The 18,531-nt window shown below is 49.4% G+C and overlaps 1 long non-coding RNA gene across 1 annotated transcript; it reads left to right on the plus strand.

Annotated features, from left to right (window-relative positions):
* The first annotated feature begins 10,849 nt into the window (after positions 1-10,849).
* On the plus strand, positions 10,850-12,535 carry LOC138985780 (uncharacterized). The gene is made up of 3 exons (XR_011462733.1): positions 10,850-11,077; positions 11,991-12,046; positions 12,381-12,535. It is a non-coding gene; the product is annotated as an uncharacterized lncRNA (long non-coding RNA).
* Positions 12,536-18,531: the final 5,996 nt, after the last annotated feature.

Raw genomic sequence — 18,531 nt, forward strand, 5'->3', positions numbered from 1 at the left:
ACCATCTCTTGTTTTTCCCTCTTGCCCATTCAGGTAGATGAGCTAGGACTACTTGAGAGTGTTTTCTACCCAAAACAGCAACAATGCCATCCATTAATTGACCTCTCCTCCATTGTCTGAGTTAAGCATTTAATCCTCACAGCAACCCAAGAGAAGCAGTTGGGATTGGATTCAAGAACAAAGATTTCACTCAAAATAACATTACTATTAATAAATGTCCCTCTGCCCCTCCATCCTCATTTCCCCTACTCCCACACCTTCCCTGCAGACCCTGATCAAGGTGCTTTGAACTGTGGGAATTGTGCCTGATACACCACGTCCTTAGCATTGGCCACTGGGAGTGAGGCTCTACAGAGAACATACAAGTCTTCAACAGACTTATCTTAGGTGACTTCAATCATAAGGAAGGTGATGCTAGTGAAACCTCTCACAGGAAGTCCCCCTTGATTGCTTTAGTCCCCAGAGTTCTTACTTTTCTTTCCAACTTGCAGTTTATTTCATTTACTTCCCAGAAGGCCTTGCAGAAGTCATTATCACTTCACTTGTACATAGAATATAAACTCCTTGTGGGGAAGGGGGTTTTGTTTGGTTTTACACTGCTGCATCCTGAGCGCCCACAAAAGGCCTGGCACAGGGTAGGCACAGAAGTATTAGGTGGGTGAATATATCCTATTTGCAAGCCACAGAGACTGGAGTTGGTCTGGGCAAGGCCTTGTCCTGGCTTCCAGGGGTACAGAAATGATCTAAATAACTGTTCACCCTATAAACTTATGGGGGAGACAGACAGACCTGCATGCTCACCACAGACTTCATCAAACGAAGGAGGTGGCCATCAGCAGGGGGGCTGGACCTGCTTGTTGGAAGGGTGCAAATTGAGTTTAGAGAGACAGTTGTTGCTGAGTCCCTGGTGCGACAGGCAGACGTGAGCCTGTGGGGAATAGAGACTTACCATCAGATAAAAGTCAGGCACACACAGGCTCTGGAGCCCCACTGCCTGGGTTTGGTCCTCCACTACTCACTAGTTATGTGATCTTGCCTGAGTTTACTCTAACAAAAAGTGCTGACTTCAAAACCTGCTGCAGAGATTCTGATCTAGCAAGTTCAGGCTGGCTAGGAGCCTGTGTAGTTTTTTTGTTGTTTGTTTTCCCAAGCATCTTGTGATTCATTATAGATGGGCCACAGACCATGTCTTGAAAAGCACTGGCTTGCAGGCAGAGATCATGCCAATCAGCAAACTGGAGTGTCAGACTTGTATCTCAGTGACATTTTTCAGTATGAAATCATGAATTGTCATTCGAAGTTAGACATTTAAACATAATACCACCCAGTAGGTGCCATGGAGAAGGCTTCAGGACAGCAGCCAAGGAGGATATCCAACAGGCTCTGTCTCCCCAGGCCAGCCCAGGATACTCCCCAAAGGCAGGTAGCAAAGGACTCTGCAAATGTTTATTGATGGTCTATCAATAGACCTCAGAGAAGGCAATGGCACCCCACTCCAGTACTCTTGCCTGGAAAATCCCATGGATGGTGGAGCCTGGTAGCTGCAGTCCATGGGGTCGCTAAGAGTTGGACACGACTGAGCGACTTCACTTTCACTTTTCACTTTCATGCATTGGAGAAGGAAATGGCAATCCACTCCAGTGTTCTTGCCTGGAGAATCCCAGGGACGGGGGAGCCTGGTGGGCTGCCGTCTATGGGGTCTCACAGAGTCGGACACGACTGAAGTGACTTAGCAGTATCAATAGTGGTATCCGATCAGTATCCATGATGGTCTATCAATGGTCTATCTAGCTAAACTCCAATTAGTTAACCCCAGTTCCCCACATAGGTTCTGGGTGAACCACAGACCCCAGGGAAGACCAGGTTGGTATGGGGGTACAAGAGGTGGTACCCAGTTCTGGTGACTCCGTGGCTTGACTTGAGCCAGGACCTCACGCCCAGGAACTCTGAGAAGCTGGATGTAAATAAGGCCACGGGAGATGTGAGTGAACCTCTCTGAGCCTTAGATGAAACGCATGGCCTGAGGTTTATAAGGGCATGCTTCATCTATTCATTCCACCAATATTTAAGCACCTGTCAATGTGCCATGCTGGGGTAGGCATACAGTGGCGAAACAGGTGTCTGTACTCAGTAACCTTATGTTCCAGAGGGGAATCAGATTATTAATATAAGCAAATAAAATATATAAATTAACATAAAAGGGTAATAATGAAGGCAAAAGGAGAAGAGGGTAGCAGAGGAACAGAAGGTTAGATAACATCACTGACTCAATGGACATGAATTTGAGTAAACTCCGGAAGTTGGTGGACAGAGAAGCCTGGCATGCTGCAGTCCATGGAGTCGCAAACAGTCAGACACGATTCAGTGACTGAACAACAACAATAATGAAAGGAAGATCAAAAATGAGAGTAATTGGATGGAGAATAGGGAGGTTACATTTTTAGTAGGGTGATCAGAGGTTTTTTTTGAGGAGATGACATTTATCCTTAACCTGGATGAAGAGGAGTGAGCCATGTTGGATCCAAGGGAAGCATATTCCAAGCAAAGGCTGCAAGGTGGAAACTGCTTCAAATGCAGGGCACTGTGCCTTCTACAGTGCCCTCAGCATGGGGTCATTGAGCCTCTCTGTGACTGTCTGCACTGTCAGGGGCTCACACCTTTCACCTCAGGGACTCTAGGTGTCATTATCCTCTGGAGGAGGAATTGGCAACCCACTCCAGTATTCTTGCCTGGAGAATCACATGGACAAAGGAGCCTGGAGGGCTACAGTCTATGAGGATCACAAAAAGTCAGAAACGACAAGCCGACTAACACTGATTGTAACTATGACAAACACTGATGCAGAACCTCCTGCCAACCATAACCTTTTCTCACATGGGCCTCACACTCGCCCCTCAGGTAGGTGCCTCTCAGGTAGGTATGACACTGTGTTATGGGCATTTTCCTGACTGGGGCTCGGGAACTCAGAGAGTGAAACAGGTCCCGAATTTGTCAAATGTCAGAATGAGGATTTGTATCCTGGGCAAACGCCAGAGCCCCGGACTCATAATGGATATGTGGCCGTTGTTGAGTTGATGTGACTAGACACCCCTGCCCCGGTTCCTACTTCTCTCTGAGGCAGGGACTCTTGGGCCTGCAAGGACCCCTCGTCTTAGGCCACTAACATGTCCGCCGGGCCTGCTAGACCCTGGTCCTCACACTGAGGGTCGCCCCTCTGCCATGTAACTAGCGTGGGATTCCTGAGAGCTAGACTTGGGGATGGTGAGCCAGATCAGCTGGGTGGAAACATCCTTCTAGGCAACTCCTTCTAGAGGGAAGAGCTCCTGGCCCCATGCTGCGCTCTGTTCCCAGCTGCCTCCAGCCTGCCCCCTCCACGGCCCCAGACGTCCGCTTGACTCAGCCTGAGCCCTGTGTGGGGGCGTCCGTTGGGCTTCCGCAACTTCCTGTGTTCTGCCTTCTACATACCTTTTTTTCCATTCCCAGGGAATCCCTCCCATCAGGGTTTGTTTTTACACCCTGGAGCCGACCAGCCCACAGAACAATTAAAATGGCTCCCTCAGGATCCCCCGGAGCCATTCCTGCCTTACACAGTCAGCCTCATGCCTCCAGGGTCTGGCAAGAGCCTCCCTCCCTCCCTAAGGCTTCAAGTTCTGACCCTTGTGCAGTCTCCAGGTTAGGACTTTCTCTGCCAAAGAGCCTCACTGTGTTCCCCACACCCCAACTCTTATTCCCTTTGCTGTCTGAGCCTTGGGAGTGGACACCTGTCATGGTTGTCTGTACCGTCATCCCTTCTGCTTCCTCTTGATATGACTTCCTTTTTTCTGGGTAACCCTCCCATCCCCCCACCCCCTGTGATTTCTTCCAATCACGTTAATACCCTTTCTCCTGGCCACTGTGATTGGCCCAGCGGTGGACATATGACCCAAAACAGGCCAATTGGAATCCTTGCCTGGGACTCTGTGAATAGAATATAGGGAGAAGAAAATCCCCCTCTTTTGCCTTTGGGTTTGCCAAACTGACGTGATGCAAGCCAGGCTGGCACGGTCCACACCCCTTCTTCTCTTCCTCTTACAAAATGGAAGCATCACAAGAAAGAGGCCAACACACAGAAAGAGGCAGGGAGAGTGAGGAAATGAGTTGCTCATTATTTGAGGTTTTAGAGTTTAAACCTCACCTGGATTAATGAGCCAGATTTACTTACGTATTATTTGCTTACTACTTACTTTTGCTTGGAGAAGGCAGTGGCACCCCACTCCAGTACTCTTGCCTGGAAAACCCCATGGATGGAGGAACCTGGTAGGCTGTAGTCCTTGGGGTCGCTAAGAGTCGGATGCGACTGAGCGACTTCACTTTCACTTCACTTTGCTTTTGCTTGAACTAGTTTGCATTTGGTTTTGGTCACTTGCAACAAGTTCAAACAGTCATTCATTCATAAGGTTTTTTCTTGTACTGTGACATACAAAATACCTTTTCAGGGGTCTGTGCTTCTGTTTTTTTCATATGATTGGCAATCTCCTTCAGACCAGGAGTTATTGCCTTAAAATGTTTTCGATATCAAATAATATGCATTGATATGCAGTGAATAAAATATAATAACAAAACAAACACTTGACAACTGCTATGAGATCCAAGAACTAAAACATGACTGAGATCACTGGCCCTACGGGGGGGCTCCTCCCCTTTTTTGTAAACTGTCTGCCCCCAGTGGTAACAAAGATCTTAAATTTTATGTTCAGTATTCCTGACCCTAAAAAATTTTGAGACCTATTTTTTTGTTTCCTTAAAAAATGTTACTTAGCTTTGCTTATTTTTAAGCTTTAAAAAAAAATGACATAGTATATGTAGTCTTCTGAAACTTGCTTTTTAAAAATTTTATTAAAGTATATCTGATTTATAGTTTTGTTAATTTGAAACTATTTAAAAACTCATCAGCTGTTTCTAAGATTCATCCATCTTATTGCATATAACTATAGTTCATTCACTTTCACACTGCATAATATTACATTGTGGGAATAAACCATAATTCACAAAGTGTTCCTTCTCCTGGTAGTGGATATCTGAGTTTTTCATAGCTTTACTATTATGAACATTGCTTCTTTAAACATCATTATGCACATCTTTCACACAGGTGCAAGAATTTTGGGGGTATATAGCTAGGAGAGGAACTTAGTGTACAAGTTCAACTTTTGCAAATGGTGCCAAATTATTTTCCAAGGTGATCACACTTACTTCTACTCCCCATGACCAGTATAAGACCCCCACTGCCAGTGTCCCAACAGCACCCAGTAGCCCTGCTCTGATTCTCACATGGTACCTTGCGTGGTCTTTGATTTGTCATGGGCTCAAACGGTTTATTTACTGACTGCTTGAGACAGAGGAATGGATGGGCTGGATGGGTACATGGTATGGAAAATGGAGGAAATTTCCAGAAAATTGGAGGAGTAGAGACCATCTTCACCCAGAAAGATGAACTGGAAACTCTAGTATCTGAGAGAGTCAGTTCCAGATAAAAACCACACTCTGGGCTTATCTGGGTTGATGCCCTAGGACTCCCTTGAGGGCCTTCATGGTTGCCTGAGTCTGACCTCATGGCTCAGCAAACCCTTTCCTTATGCACACAAGCTTCAAGGATGAGCCTGCTTTGAGAGCCTGGCCCTTCCCATCTTGGAACATTCCATGTTTTCAAATGGCTGCACAGTGAGTCTAAGAGGGTGATCTTTGGAAATCCACTCCTTTGGGCAACCTATCTCTGTCTAATACCCACTGCACTTGGATGGGCCCTAATGTCAGTTTCGAAACAGTCACACTTCCCTGCCCTCTTAACTCTAATTTTTTCTTTAAAGTTTTTTGTTTTCTTTATTGTTGTTTGTTTTTGTTTTGTTTTTTAAAAAGCCAATCTTAGTTACATGCTGGGATTTTCTCTCTGGTTTCAGTCACACCTGAAATTCACAATCTTAACACACACACACACACACACACACACACACACACACCCTCTCAAAGTGCACATTCCTTACTTCAAATCCAAGGCCTATGAGAAGAGTTTTTGTCGAAGGTCAGCAGCTCTGATTGCATTTCTTTATTTAGAACATTGTTTTCTCTGAAACTGATTCCATTACCTTTGAGTTCACGGAAATGGAGCCCATTAGAAAAGTCAAGAGGCTCCCAAACAGGCTTAGAGTGTGATGCTAAACTTAGGTTCGTTTGGCTACTGTGGCTTATTGACAGGGACCTTTCTCAATTTTAATGGAGCCTGCATCTTCCTGCTTTGCAACCGCCAACCTTCATGGTGGGAAGAGAGGAAACTTGGGGCTTTAGTCCCAGATGTCAACATCCACTGTTATCTCTCCTCTAAATTCCCTACTCCTTCACAGAGTGGCTGACCTACTTCCCATAGCCTTGATACGGCTCTCTGACACCCACATCCAGGGCTCAGGCTGGCCCAGGCATGCACACAGAACAGGGAGCATTTTGTCCCAGGTCCTGGAAGAATGGGTTTATAGACCTGATCATTGAAGGGTCTCTTGGCTTCTAACCTGCAAGTTCCCTTCCCCATCTTGATTGCCAGAGCCTGAGTGTCTGCGTAGGCGACCACAACCTTGCCTGGCCTTAGCTTCCTCACTCCTGGTCTTGCCTATCCTGTTCCCAGCTGGGCTTTCTGTCATCTCTATGGTTCACAGCAGTGCTGGGACACTGGCTTTGTCCTGGGGTGAGTGAACTACACTCTCTGATCTGCAGAATAAGGGTGATAACACCCACCACACCAATGAAGGTGGACTCACACTTGACACATGCAAGTTGTCAGGTGTCATGACATTGGCAAAAAAGAAACATTTGGATGGTGCCTTGTATTGACTTTGTGAGGGGGTTGCTGTTAGGGTCAGCGGGAGCTAAGGGGAGTGAATTGCTCCATCTGCTCTAAACAGCGATTTGCTAGTACTCATTCAAACCGGAAATATGTAATTATCCCTTGAGCTATAAATTCCATTTCTATGAATTTATCCAATAGAAATACTGAAGACCTATATATATGAAGGTGTTTGATGCTATATTGTTGGTATTAGCCAAAACGTGGAAACCATCTAAATACCCACTTTCCTATATGATACAGCTTTGTGATGGTGTAACATGAAGCCACTAAAAAAGAATGAAATAGTGATTCATGTGTTCTGTGCTCAGTTGTATCCAACTCTTTGTGAGCCCGTGGACTGAATCTCCTCTGTCCATGGGATTTCCCAGGCAAGAATATTGGAGTGGGTTGCCATTTCCTTCTCTAGGGGATCTTCCCAACCCAGGGATCGAACCCGGGTCTCCTATGTCTCCTGCATTGTAGGCAGATTCTTTACCTCTGAGCCATATGGCTTGGGGGAAAAAAAAGACACAAAACAATTTACTATGCTATTTCCATGTTTGAGCAAGCTTCGGGAGTTGGTGATGGACAGGGAAGCTTGGCATGCTGTAGTCTGTGGGGTTGCAAAGAGTTGGACACGACTGAGCGACTGAACTGAATTGATTTCCATGTTTAAAAATAGGATGTGTGATGTATATGTATGTATATGCTGAGAATGTTTCTGAAAAATTAAAAATGAATAGATAACAGAGAATATGTTCTAGGGATAGAGATAGAGTGGAAGGAGAGTTATCTCTTGCTATGTGCTCTGTACTCTGAAGGTTTTTATCATGTGTCTGTGCAAGTTAAACACAATTTTGAAATAGAAAAACAAATATAGTAAGCTGTCTTCTGTTCTAATTGCTTCCAGGTTCTTATTTTTGGAACACTGATCTGTCACAAGTAGTGCCTCTGACAATGGCCTTTTAAGAAGAGAAAGACATCATATATGTTAGGGAACTGAAAGGAGGATGTGAGACCCCCAGAATTTGTCCCTGCAGGCTCCCACCCAGGGCTGCTAGTCTCCTGTGGCCTTAAGCCCAGGAAAAGCAGCCCCCAGTCCCCGAACCCTGGCCACATAGCTAGCCACCAGCACCCCTTCTTCTGGGGCCCCCACTCTGTTGAATATCCCTTGATGCATGCCAGGCCAGTGCTCAGTGCTTCACAGGTGTTGGTATCAGGTATTGATCTGCTTGCCTCTTCGCTCCACCCCCACAGCTGGCATGGTTGTCCAGGCCATTGGAGCGTCCTCACAACTCCTTGCCACCCTTCCCTCTATCCTTCACACAGCTTCCTGAGTGGTCTTTGTAAATGACACATCACAACTGTCATTGTGCCTAGAAAGCTTCCTATGGCTTTCTGTTGCCATCAGAATAAAATTCAGACTCATTTCCATGGCTGTGGGGCCTCTTGACTCCCTCTCCTCCTCACCTCCCTGACTGCCCCCTCTCCCACTGCTTCAGCCACTCTGGCCTTCGTGTTCCTGAAACAGCCCAAGCACATTCCTGCCCCAGGGCCTTTGCACCTGCCATTCTTTTCAGCTGAACGCCTCTTCCTCCCGCTCTTCACATACCTGTTTCTCATCTTTTCAAAATGTCAAAAAATGTCACTTTTCAGAGATCTCCTTGACGACTGTAGGTAGAGAGCGACTCCTCCCCTAAATCCACCCACTGCTCCATCTGGCACCCAGATTTATTTTCTTCATAGAATTTATCCGTCTCAGCAATGACCTTTTTTGACTTGTGTGGGTCTGATCCCTCTCCATAGAATGTCAATGCCATTCCTGTCCCTGCCTCCCTGGAGCCTGGCATGGGAGCCATGGGTGTTTATCAAATGGATGGATACAGTACCAGCTGTGTTGGATACAGTACCTGCTATGTTGGATAGATACAGTACCTGCCCTGTCGGATACAATACCTGCTATGTTGCAGGTGCTCAGTGTTGGTGGAATCTCTGCTGCTTACTTGCTGTGTGGCCTCAGGAAATATCACAACTTCTGCAGCTATGAAGTGGGACAGGCTAGGAGAACCCTGGGCAAAACAGGTTGCTGTTTTCTGAGTGAAGTTTTTTTTTTTCCTACAAGTCTATTATTCTGAAGAAGTTGTGTGGAAACACAAACTCTGATTTTCCAGCTGGGGCCGTTTTCTGCCCACCTTCCTGCTCTGGGAAGCAGCATATGTGCCCAGGAGACTCCTCCAGAGAGGGTTAGCCTGGAAAATATCCCAGTACCCAGGGGGAGGGAGGGGCCCCCCTGGAGGCATTGAACTGTCTCTTGAAAAAGTGTGGGAAGAAAGACTGGGGTAAAAGAACACAGACTTATGGGACGCACATCCTCAGACAATGTCTGACACTCATTGTGTCAGCACAGAAAGTGCTAAATGAATAATGCATGTGACTGTGATTAATTTTTACTATTAGTAGACTGTGTATACTTTGGAAGAACCAGACTGACAATCTCAGATTTTGTATTTTCACAGTCCTCTGCCTCGTTTAACCTTCACAGCCACCCTATGGGGCAGACACTCATGTTATCCGCCCCCTTGGAGATGAAGCCACCAAGGTGCAGACAGGGTGTCTTGTTCAAGTTCACAGGTGGCTGCAGCACCAGGAATTAAATACATTCAGACTCTTCCTGCTACAAGTCTGAGGTTTCTTGGAGTTTTCTAGGATTCTTTACTTTTGCTCGGCCTGATCTGTTTCCTTGCAGTTATCAGCAGTAAAACGGCCACTATGAAATGAAAGGAGGCTGTGGGCTTGCTCGGGAGGGAACAGGGCTGGGAAAAGAAGATGGGGCACCACCCCGGTTCTGTAGGAGAAGGATGCCAGAGGGCCGCTAAGTCAGGAGGGGAAGGGCCGAATCCTGAGACCTCCTTTCAGCATTGAGGCAAGGCGGCTAAATCTCTAAGAGGCCCTGAAGGAGGCTGGACTCTCTGGAAGGGGGCTCAGCAGGAGTAGGTGGAGACAGATGCCTGAAGCAGGCTCCTGTGCGCTGGTCTCCTGGGGCTGGAGATCCAGGCCTATCTTCGCCTCCGGGGGGTTGGGGCGGGGGCCTCAAATCCCAATCTTCAAGCTGTGGGACAAACCCAGCCTGCAGGTTTTTCCTCCACAGCCAAGTTCCAGGGGCCAGGCCCCTTTGAGGGGAGACAACTCACATGTAAAGAGCTCCTGACTCAGAAGCAGACCCCTCCCAAGATGTGCTGGGCGAGGTCCAGCCCCTCATCCTTACCCCCCAGAATGACGCCTCCAGCCTCACCATTACTGCTGTTCCTTTGGGATACACACTGGGGTCAAGCCCTTTGTTCGAGTCTGCAGGGAGGTGACATGAAGTCTCTAACACCTTCGTGGGAATTTAGCCACACAAGGGCGAGTGTGGGGTGAATATTCTATTCCAGGGGCTGCAAGGGGTTGGGGGTGGCACATGGATGAGGGTGGCATACACTAGAGAAGCAGGTCCCAATTTGGCCCCGGGATCAGGGCCTGAAGAACGGGTGGTGGATCCCCGAGGGAAAAAAATAAACCGAATTAGGTGCATTTTAATGAGACCATTATATTTTAGGAAACACCTCTGCTAGAGAGTTCCTGCTTTAAGAACCGGATGAAGGCAGTGTGGTCAGGGGTTGGTGCTCGGGGAAAGGCCACCTGGGGTCTGCACAAGTCTTCTCCCCCCAGCCCTCACCCCTACTCCCTAGCCCCGGCTCCCTCCCCACCAAGGTTTCCGGAGCCGCCACCCACAGAGCAGCCTCAGGGCTGGGGCTGAGTCACAGGCTGTGGTACCCGCCAGGGGGGCGAGGGTGGCAGATGGCTTGACGTGGGTGAGAGTGGGGAGGGAAGGGCCTGTGGGAGGGGGCAGTGACCCTGGACCCAGCAGGGAGGGATTCGAGGAAGTGACCTAGGAGGTGGGCCGGGTTCTATGTCGAGCCCCCCCAACCCCCTGCTCTTCCTTTCTCGGTTTCCGGGGGATGCCATTCCTGTAGGGGCAGCCAGCCGTAGCCAGGTTGGGGTAGAAAGTGACCCTGAGGGGGCCTGAGGCCCAGGGCTTCCGCACAGCCTGCCTGGCCCCGCTGGTCCGGCCGTGGGAGGCAGAGCCTGGCTGTGTTTACCCAGGCCGGGCACTTCCGGAGCAGATGGGCGCCTGTCAGCGCTGCCAGCCAGGAACTGGGCTGACATCCTCTCAATGCCAAGTGGCAGGTGACTCGGGGGCCTGGACGGGAACATGTGTTTGGTTTTGCTGCTTATTAGCAGAAATCTCTCCAGGCTGAGAGCTGCCTGCACACCTGAGTGAGCACAGCCCCAGCGAGGGGGCACACGGGCGCAGACTCTCTGACCTGAAGAGGCCTGGCTCTTTTAGTTACTGAGAGCCGGCGACTCTGGTCTGTTAAGCTTTGCTTTTTGTCGCCGTTACCTTGGCGTGTTAGGGTCCTAGGACGGTCATTACAAAGCACTGAAAACTGGGTGGTTTAAACCACAGCAGTGCGCTCTCCTACAGTTCTGGAAGCTAGAATTCCCAATTCACGGTGCCGGGAGGGTTGCTTTCCGAGACTTTCCTGCCTCTCTCTCCGAGCTTCCGGTGGTTGCCAGCAGTCCCATAGACACAGCCCATGGACGCATCACTCCAGTCTCTGCCTCCACCATCATGTGGTGCTGTCCCCTCTGTGACCTCACTGTCTCTTCTCTTCATATAAGGACACCAGTCATATTGGATTAAAGGCCTACCCACTCTGGTATGACGTCATCTTAATTTAATGACTGCAACACTCCAGTAATAAAGAGTAGATTGCTACAAAGCCTTGTCTGATAAGGTCACATTCTGAGGTTCTCGGAAGGACATGGATTTTTGGGGGCGATGCTTGGCCTGCTCACCAGTGTCACGCCTCATCTCATCTCTAATTCTTCCTCCTTCTCACTCCTTTCCTCCCTCTTCCATGCTGCCCCCAGCCCCAAGCTCAAGGGGAGGGGAAGTCTGCCTTACTCCCAGGCAGGACGCTGGAGCCTGCAACTGTAAATTAGAAAGAACTCCAGAAAGAACTGAATTGTTTTTGCTAAGATACTCTTCCCCATTAAGAGGCAATCAATTTACAACTGTGGTTTTAATCCTTTTTAGAGTTTTGGAGGCCTTTGGGACAGAGGGAAGACTTTGGACTCCCACTCAGGATAAAGGTACAAATGCACACACCTGCCTTCCAATACCCATCCTCCTTTTCTTGGGTTCCAGGGAAGGCTTTCTGGGAGCCAAAGAATGCCTGCCCTGGGGTCGAAGGAGGTCGCAGCTGCTTGGCATCCCAGCGCTTGGGAGCTTAGGGGTTGCCATTCAGGTCAAGGATCTGGGGAGAGTTTCCTCAGTTCAGACTGTTGTCAGTGTGTGCATGGCCGGGAGGGTAGGCATGACTGGGGTAGGGGTGTGGAGGGCCCAAGAAAAAGAGGATGCTTTCATGTGGTGTGAACATGTTTTTTTATGTGTTTGGTTTTTTGTTTTTTTCACTTGCTTCAATAGCCACCACACCAGAGACATCGTTGAGAGGAGACCCAGAGCCTGAGTTCTCCAAGGACAAACCCTGAGCAGATAACAGTGGCTTCTTCTGGAGAGGGCTCTAGCACTGGGGGCCTCAGGGGAGGATTTTCCTTGTTGCTCCCTGTATTTTGGTATGATTTGACCTTTTCTGATGAGAATGTACCTAAATATTAATTTTGTATGAAATAAAAGTTTTTCAAAGAAAGGCTCTGGTATTCTGGGGTTTCAGATCCATTTGAACAGCTTATGAAAACTATGGACTGGTTCTCCCCCGTGCTGCCCACCATGTGCATCCCCAGCTTGGAGGGAGGACCAGACTCCTGACCCTGGAGCTGACCCAGCTTCTTCCCGTGTAGAAGCCCACCTGCTGCCACCAGCCAGGCCCTTGGGATGTCCTCTCCCCTGTCCCCACTCCTTACCTGTGCGTGTGCATGCATGTTAAGTCACTTCAGGCATGTTCGACTCTTCGAAACCCTATGGACTGTAGCCTGCTAGGCTCCTCTGTCCATGGGATTCTCCAGGCAAGAGTACTGGAGTGGGTTGCTATGCCCTCCTCTGGGGGATCTTCCTGACCCAGGGATCGAACCAGCATCTCTTTATGTCTCCTGCATTGGCAAGTGTGTTCTTTACCACTGGAGGCACCTGGGAAGCCCTACTTCTTACCCATTCCCCCCACAAATTCTAGACTCACTCTTCTTGGAGTCACTGTTTCTCTAACTAGAGGCATCAGAATCACCTCCTGTTATTCTTTGAGCCACTGCTCCAGGTAAAGAGCATTCACTGTGCCTTTCAGACTTCACCCAGATCCAGAGATGGGCTCCATCCTGGAACAATGCTCATCCCCTCTCCAGTACCCCTGGGAATCACTTGGGATGGGGGAGAAGGGGAAACCATCTCCTCTTGAGTCAGAATGATGAGATGGGTGGCACTGAAGACTGTGATGGTCTCAGCTGGAAGAGACCCTGGAGGATCACCCCACCCCAGTCAGGGACTGAGGATCCAGAGGTAAGGGTGGCTTCTCCCAAGTCCTCCACTGTCCTCTGAGCCCTGTCCCTGGGCCTGTGCCTCTCCTCTGCACTGAGATGGGACAGGGCTACAAGGGGGAAGGCAAGAGGGGTGCAAGGTAGGGGCTCTCTTCCAGGCTCTATGGATCTTGCCTCACTCTCACCTCAAGGGACTCGACTGAGTGAACCAGGTGTCCCTGTCACCTGACCCAGAAACTGGCATGGAGTCGGGAAGGGAAGAGAGGCAGGAGGAAGCTCAGCCCCACCCCACTGTGAGGAGGCAGCATTGTGAAGGAGGGAAAGGTTTGCTGAGGTCTGTTTCCACTTCTTCTGCATCTTCCTTTCCAGCCGGTTCTGTTCTGCCTGTGTCTCAAGGCCACAGCTGTGGGGCTATTTTTTATTCTCTACAGTAAATGTGTTCCACCCTGGGGTGTGTTTTCATCTTAAAGGAGGACTCACAGCAACCCCAAGGGTGGAATGCAGGGTTGCAAGGCCAGCAAAGTTTTGCAACGTAGGGACTGAGGAGCGGAGGGTTCTCCTAGGAGCAGAGGGTTCTCTTAGGCATCTCTGCCCCAGCCCACATCAGATTAACCCTCCCACATCACTCAAGATCCTCAAGATGCAGGTTTCCTGGGGGCTGGCCTTGGTACCACTATCACTGATACAAGCGTGGCCCTCCTGGGGACCAACTCAGCTGCTGTTTGGAGCATCTTTGCCTGCTGGACTGCCCCGGAAGAGATGAAAGGGGGTCCAAGGTGTCAGATTCCTCCAGCGGCTGAGATTAGAGCCCCCACCACATTGAGGGGCAGCAGTCTTGGCTACCCGCCAGCTGGTGACCAGTCTGGGCTGCCCCTGGGAAACAGTGAGAGGCGCAGGCTCCCCTGTCCCCAGTTCCGTTCACTTGCTGCTGGCGGGTGGTGACTTTTGGAAGGACAGGGACACATGGAATGTCTGCAGATCCCAGGTCAACACTGCAACGCCCAACAGCCACCAGTGAGTTCTTTTCTTTTTTTTTTTTTTTTAAGCTTTTGTTTGTGTGCTTGCTTTTGTTGTGGTGTGCCACTCTCAGGCTCGGTAGTTGTAGCCTGTGGACTTAGTTGCCCCCAGAATGTGGAATCTTACTTCCCTGACCAGGGATCGAACCCGTGTCCCCCACATTGGAAGGCAGATTCTTAACCACTGGACCGCCGGGGAAATCCCACCAGTGGCTTCTCAGGAGACAAATTGCGTGGCCTCTTCTTGGGCCTCTCCTCCTCCTCCTCTGTAGAGGTCAGTGGGGCAGCTAGTGCTCCTTCTATTCTGCTACCACCCCCTGCCCTCGACATTCCCCCAGTGCCTACCCTGTGGCAGCCCTGTACCAGCTGGCCTCTGGGATACAGAGAGAACAGGTCTTGCTTCTTACCTGAGGAACTCGGGTGGCAACAAGCAATTTCAGAAGAACAGGTGTGAGAGCCGTGTTTGGGGTACACCAGGAAGAAAGCAACCCTGCCTGGACAGGCCTCTCCTTTCACATCCATGCTGTATCCCTCTCTCCTCCCACTTAATTAATACCAGCGCAGGCGGGCTGAGCTCTGACACTCTGAGATGGGATGGCCCTGCCACCTCCATCCTCACCGCAGCATGGCACAGGGAGTCCGTGAACTCATTTAACTGGAAAAGGAGACTGAAGGTGAGAGTAGTCAGAAGCTAGCCCTAGGCCACACACACACCTTCCACTGAACTCTTTCTCTGTTGTGGTGAGGGTCCCACTCCCTGAGGTCTGGACTCCATTCTCCTTTCTGCTTTCTTTCTGACCCCACCCATGGTCACATCCTCCCACACACTCAGCGGCTGCCTCCCTCATCTGCATCAGAGGCTCTAGCACCCTTCAGACTGGCATCCACTCTTCCTTCTCCACCTGCCAGGCACCTCTACACAGGCATCCTGCCAGCACCTCAGCCCTGCTCTGCCCAAGCCCACCATCTCTTCCAGAAATCTGACTATTAATGGTGCCCCCTGCTCTTGGGTCCCAAGGCATCTCTCCTGCCTCCATCCAGAACTCACAGTGCTCTGCAGCATGACAGAGCCACAGGGGGCAGTGACTCAGAACCTTTTGGTTGCAAGTGACAGAAAATTTCCATTCAGACTGCTTTGGTCAACCACAGACATTTGAGTAGAGCTGGTCTCAGACCCAGCTGAGTCCAGTGCCTCAGATGGCATCATTGGGTCTTACCTTTCAGCTCAGCACTCAGCATGGGGCTTGGTTTCACACCTAGGTCCCATGGGATGGCAAAATGGCCTTCAGTTCAGGCCTCCACCCACTAAGGATGAGCAGAAGAGAGAGTGCTTCTTGCCCTGGTAAATCCTACACAAGCCCTGGATTTTGCCCTCTCTGCACCAATCAGTTTGTGCACAGTCACTGAGGGTAGGAGGATTCAGTGCTCTCACTGGCCAGGCTGGTCCTGGGCTCCACTGGAACCATATGGACACAGTGGTGTTACTAATAAGGGTTTTAACACACATAGGGGTTCCATGAGCTATGTCCTCTCCAAATTTGTGGTGTGCAGGGGAAGGAGAGAAGTGACGGATTTGTTTTGGGGATTTTGGTGGCCATCACTAGGTAAGATTCATACCAAGATACTTTAAGGGTTGAGCTTTAGAATTCATAGTTGAGACTGAGCTGGTTGAGCCTTGATCCGCTAGTGGCTGACTAGGAGATGCATGGTGATAGACAACCCCCCAGATTTCTGTGGTTGACATAATGCAAATTTATTTCTTCCCAAGCTGCATGTTCCATGTAGGGCAGTGGGGTACTCTGCTCCACACAGTGACTTAGGGATCCAAGTGGTTCAAGGTGCCATGGGCACATCGCCACTGTTTCATGTCAAGGGAAAGGAGAGACTGGAGACTCATGCCTGGGCTTTTCACTGGCCTCCCTTTGGGCATGACAGATGTCTCTTCCGCTCATATTTCATTGGCTAGAACAAGTCTCGGCCTCATTGGAAGAGGGTGGGAAACAAATGGTGTATTTGCAGACACGTACTATTGCTATCCCACTCCAGTGTTCTTGCCTGGAGAATCCCAGGGATGGGAAGCCTGGTGGGCTGCCCTCTATGGGGTCGCAAAGAGTCGGACACGACTAAGGCGACACAGCAGCAGCAACTATTGCTATCACATCCACTACTTAGCTGCATGTCCATATGTGAAGTGCATACTCTCTCTGTGTCTCAGTTTCTCTATCTGTTAATTAAGAATTACAATTGGTCCTTTCTCACAAGGCAGTGTCAGGATTCAATCAGTTTCTACATGTAACTATCTCAGAAAAGTGTCAGCATATAGAAATAGCTTGATGAGGGTTAAACAGCATTGAGGGTTCAATAGTATTGATACCTCCTATTCTTAGGATCTCTTCTACACAAATACCCCTTTTACCCCCAATAAGAATTAAATGATCAGACATCATTCAATGATATTCTGATCCAAGACAGGAACATAGAACTGAGTAATTTTTGATGAGGAGTTTAATATTTTTGAAGCTCTACTTCATCTTCTTTTAAAACAGATTCCCACTGACCTTTTGGGCCTCGTGTAAGAGTCCAGTAAGAAAATGATTGGTTAAGAAAGTTATACCTACTTTGCACTAATCCTGCCTACCACAATGGTCAAAATGACCTACATGTGTGAAAGATTTGCCTCAGGACTGAAACCAAAGACACTCGTTTCACTAGAAACTCTGGGGACCAAGACAACCCTTATCCCCAGCCCCTATATCCTGACTGCCCCCACTGGCCCCCAGTGCCTCACTGGGGTCTTGCCAAAGGCAATCGTCTGGGGGAGGTCTTGTGTTGCAGCCACATGTGGGCCCAAGTGGTCTTTCCCAACCAAAGAGGGTGGGAGAATCACAGGCCTATTATGTTGGTCCACAGCAAACAAGATGCTCTCATTTGGCTCTTCATTTATTCTTCATTCAATAAGTATTTATTAATGACTTACTATGTGTCAGGGCTGCCCAAACTGCTGGAATTCAGAGGTGCAGAAGGAAGACCTGTTTGAATGGGCTGGTGAGAGCCACAAACAACAGCAAGGAAAAAAAGTAAAGACCTTTGGGAACAGAGAAATATCAGAAAGAAAAATAAAACAGGGCAATGGAGAGAGAGAGGAAAAAGAAGAAGGAACTAGCAACATGAGAGAGAGCAGTCAGGGAAAGGCTTGAAGAGGAGGTTACTCTTGAAGAATCGGTCTTGCAAGCACCTTGGGAAAAGCATTTCTGCCACAAATGCCCCAGGACAGGAATGAGGAGAAGGGTGCCAGGAATTTGATGAGGAGGGGTGATGGAGTGGCAGAAGCAGGCTAATCCCCAGGACCCTCCCTTCACTCCTTGCAGGGCCTGATGAGTTCGTGTAAGTCCATCTCCTCTGAGAAGCCCTCACCCTCCTCTCCTGTGGTTGCCTCACTATTGGTCTAGTTTCACCGGCTCCCTCTGTTCTCCCTGCTCCCTCTGGTGATGGGTTGTGATGGGAGATGAGTGAGAATTGCAACATGCTCTCCCTTTGCATTCATGGAATGGGGGAGATAGATTCTACTTGGACCCCCCAGAGGGAAGACAATGCAGACTGTGGACAAGAACACCAGAAGAGGGCTGAAGGAAAGTCACAAGAGATGTGGATGAGTGAAGCTAGAGGGTGGAGGAGTCAGGGAAGTGGGGTAAACTTAGCCTTGAGAGGGCAAAAAATTGGACAGAGAAGCGGGGGTGGGGAGTGAGGAGGAGGGAAGCAGAGCAAAGGCATCGTCATGGGAAGAAAAGGAGCAGAGGACGCCCATGCTCATCAGCTCACGAATCCCAGGGGTTGGCAGAGAAGGTTGGGAAGACAAGGAGGATGTGGTCCATGCATCCTTGCCACAGATGCCCAAGGGCAGGAAGGAGGACTCCAGAGCTAGACAGGCTGCATGTGTGCATGCTAAGTTGCTTCAGTCATGTCTGACTCTTTGTGACCCTACAGACCGGGGCCTGGAGAGCTACATGGGATTCTCCAGGCAAGAATACTGGAGTGGGTTTCCATGCCCTCCTCCAGGGGGGGTCTTCCCCGCCAAGAGATTGAACCTGTGTCTCTTATGTCTCCTGCATTGGCAGATGGGTTCTTTACAAGTGC

Source organism: Bos mutus, chromosome 26 (genome assembly GCF_027580195.1).
Source record: "Bos mutus isolate GX-2022 chromosome 26, NWIPB_WYAK_1.1, whole genome shotgun sequence".
Taxonomy (NCBI): Eukaryota; Metazoa; Chordata; class Mammalia; order Artiodactyla; family Bovidae; genus Bos; species Bos mutus.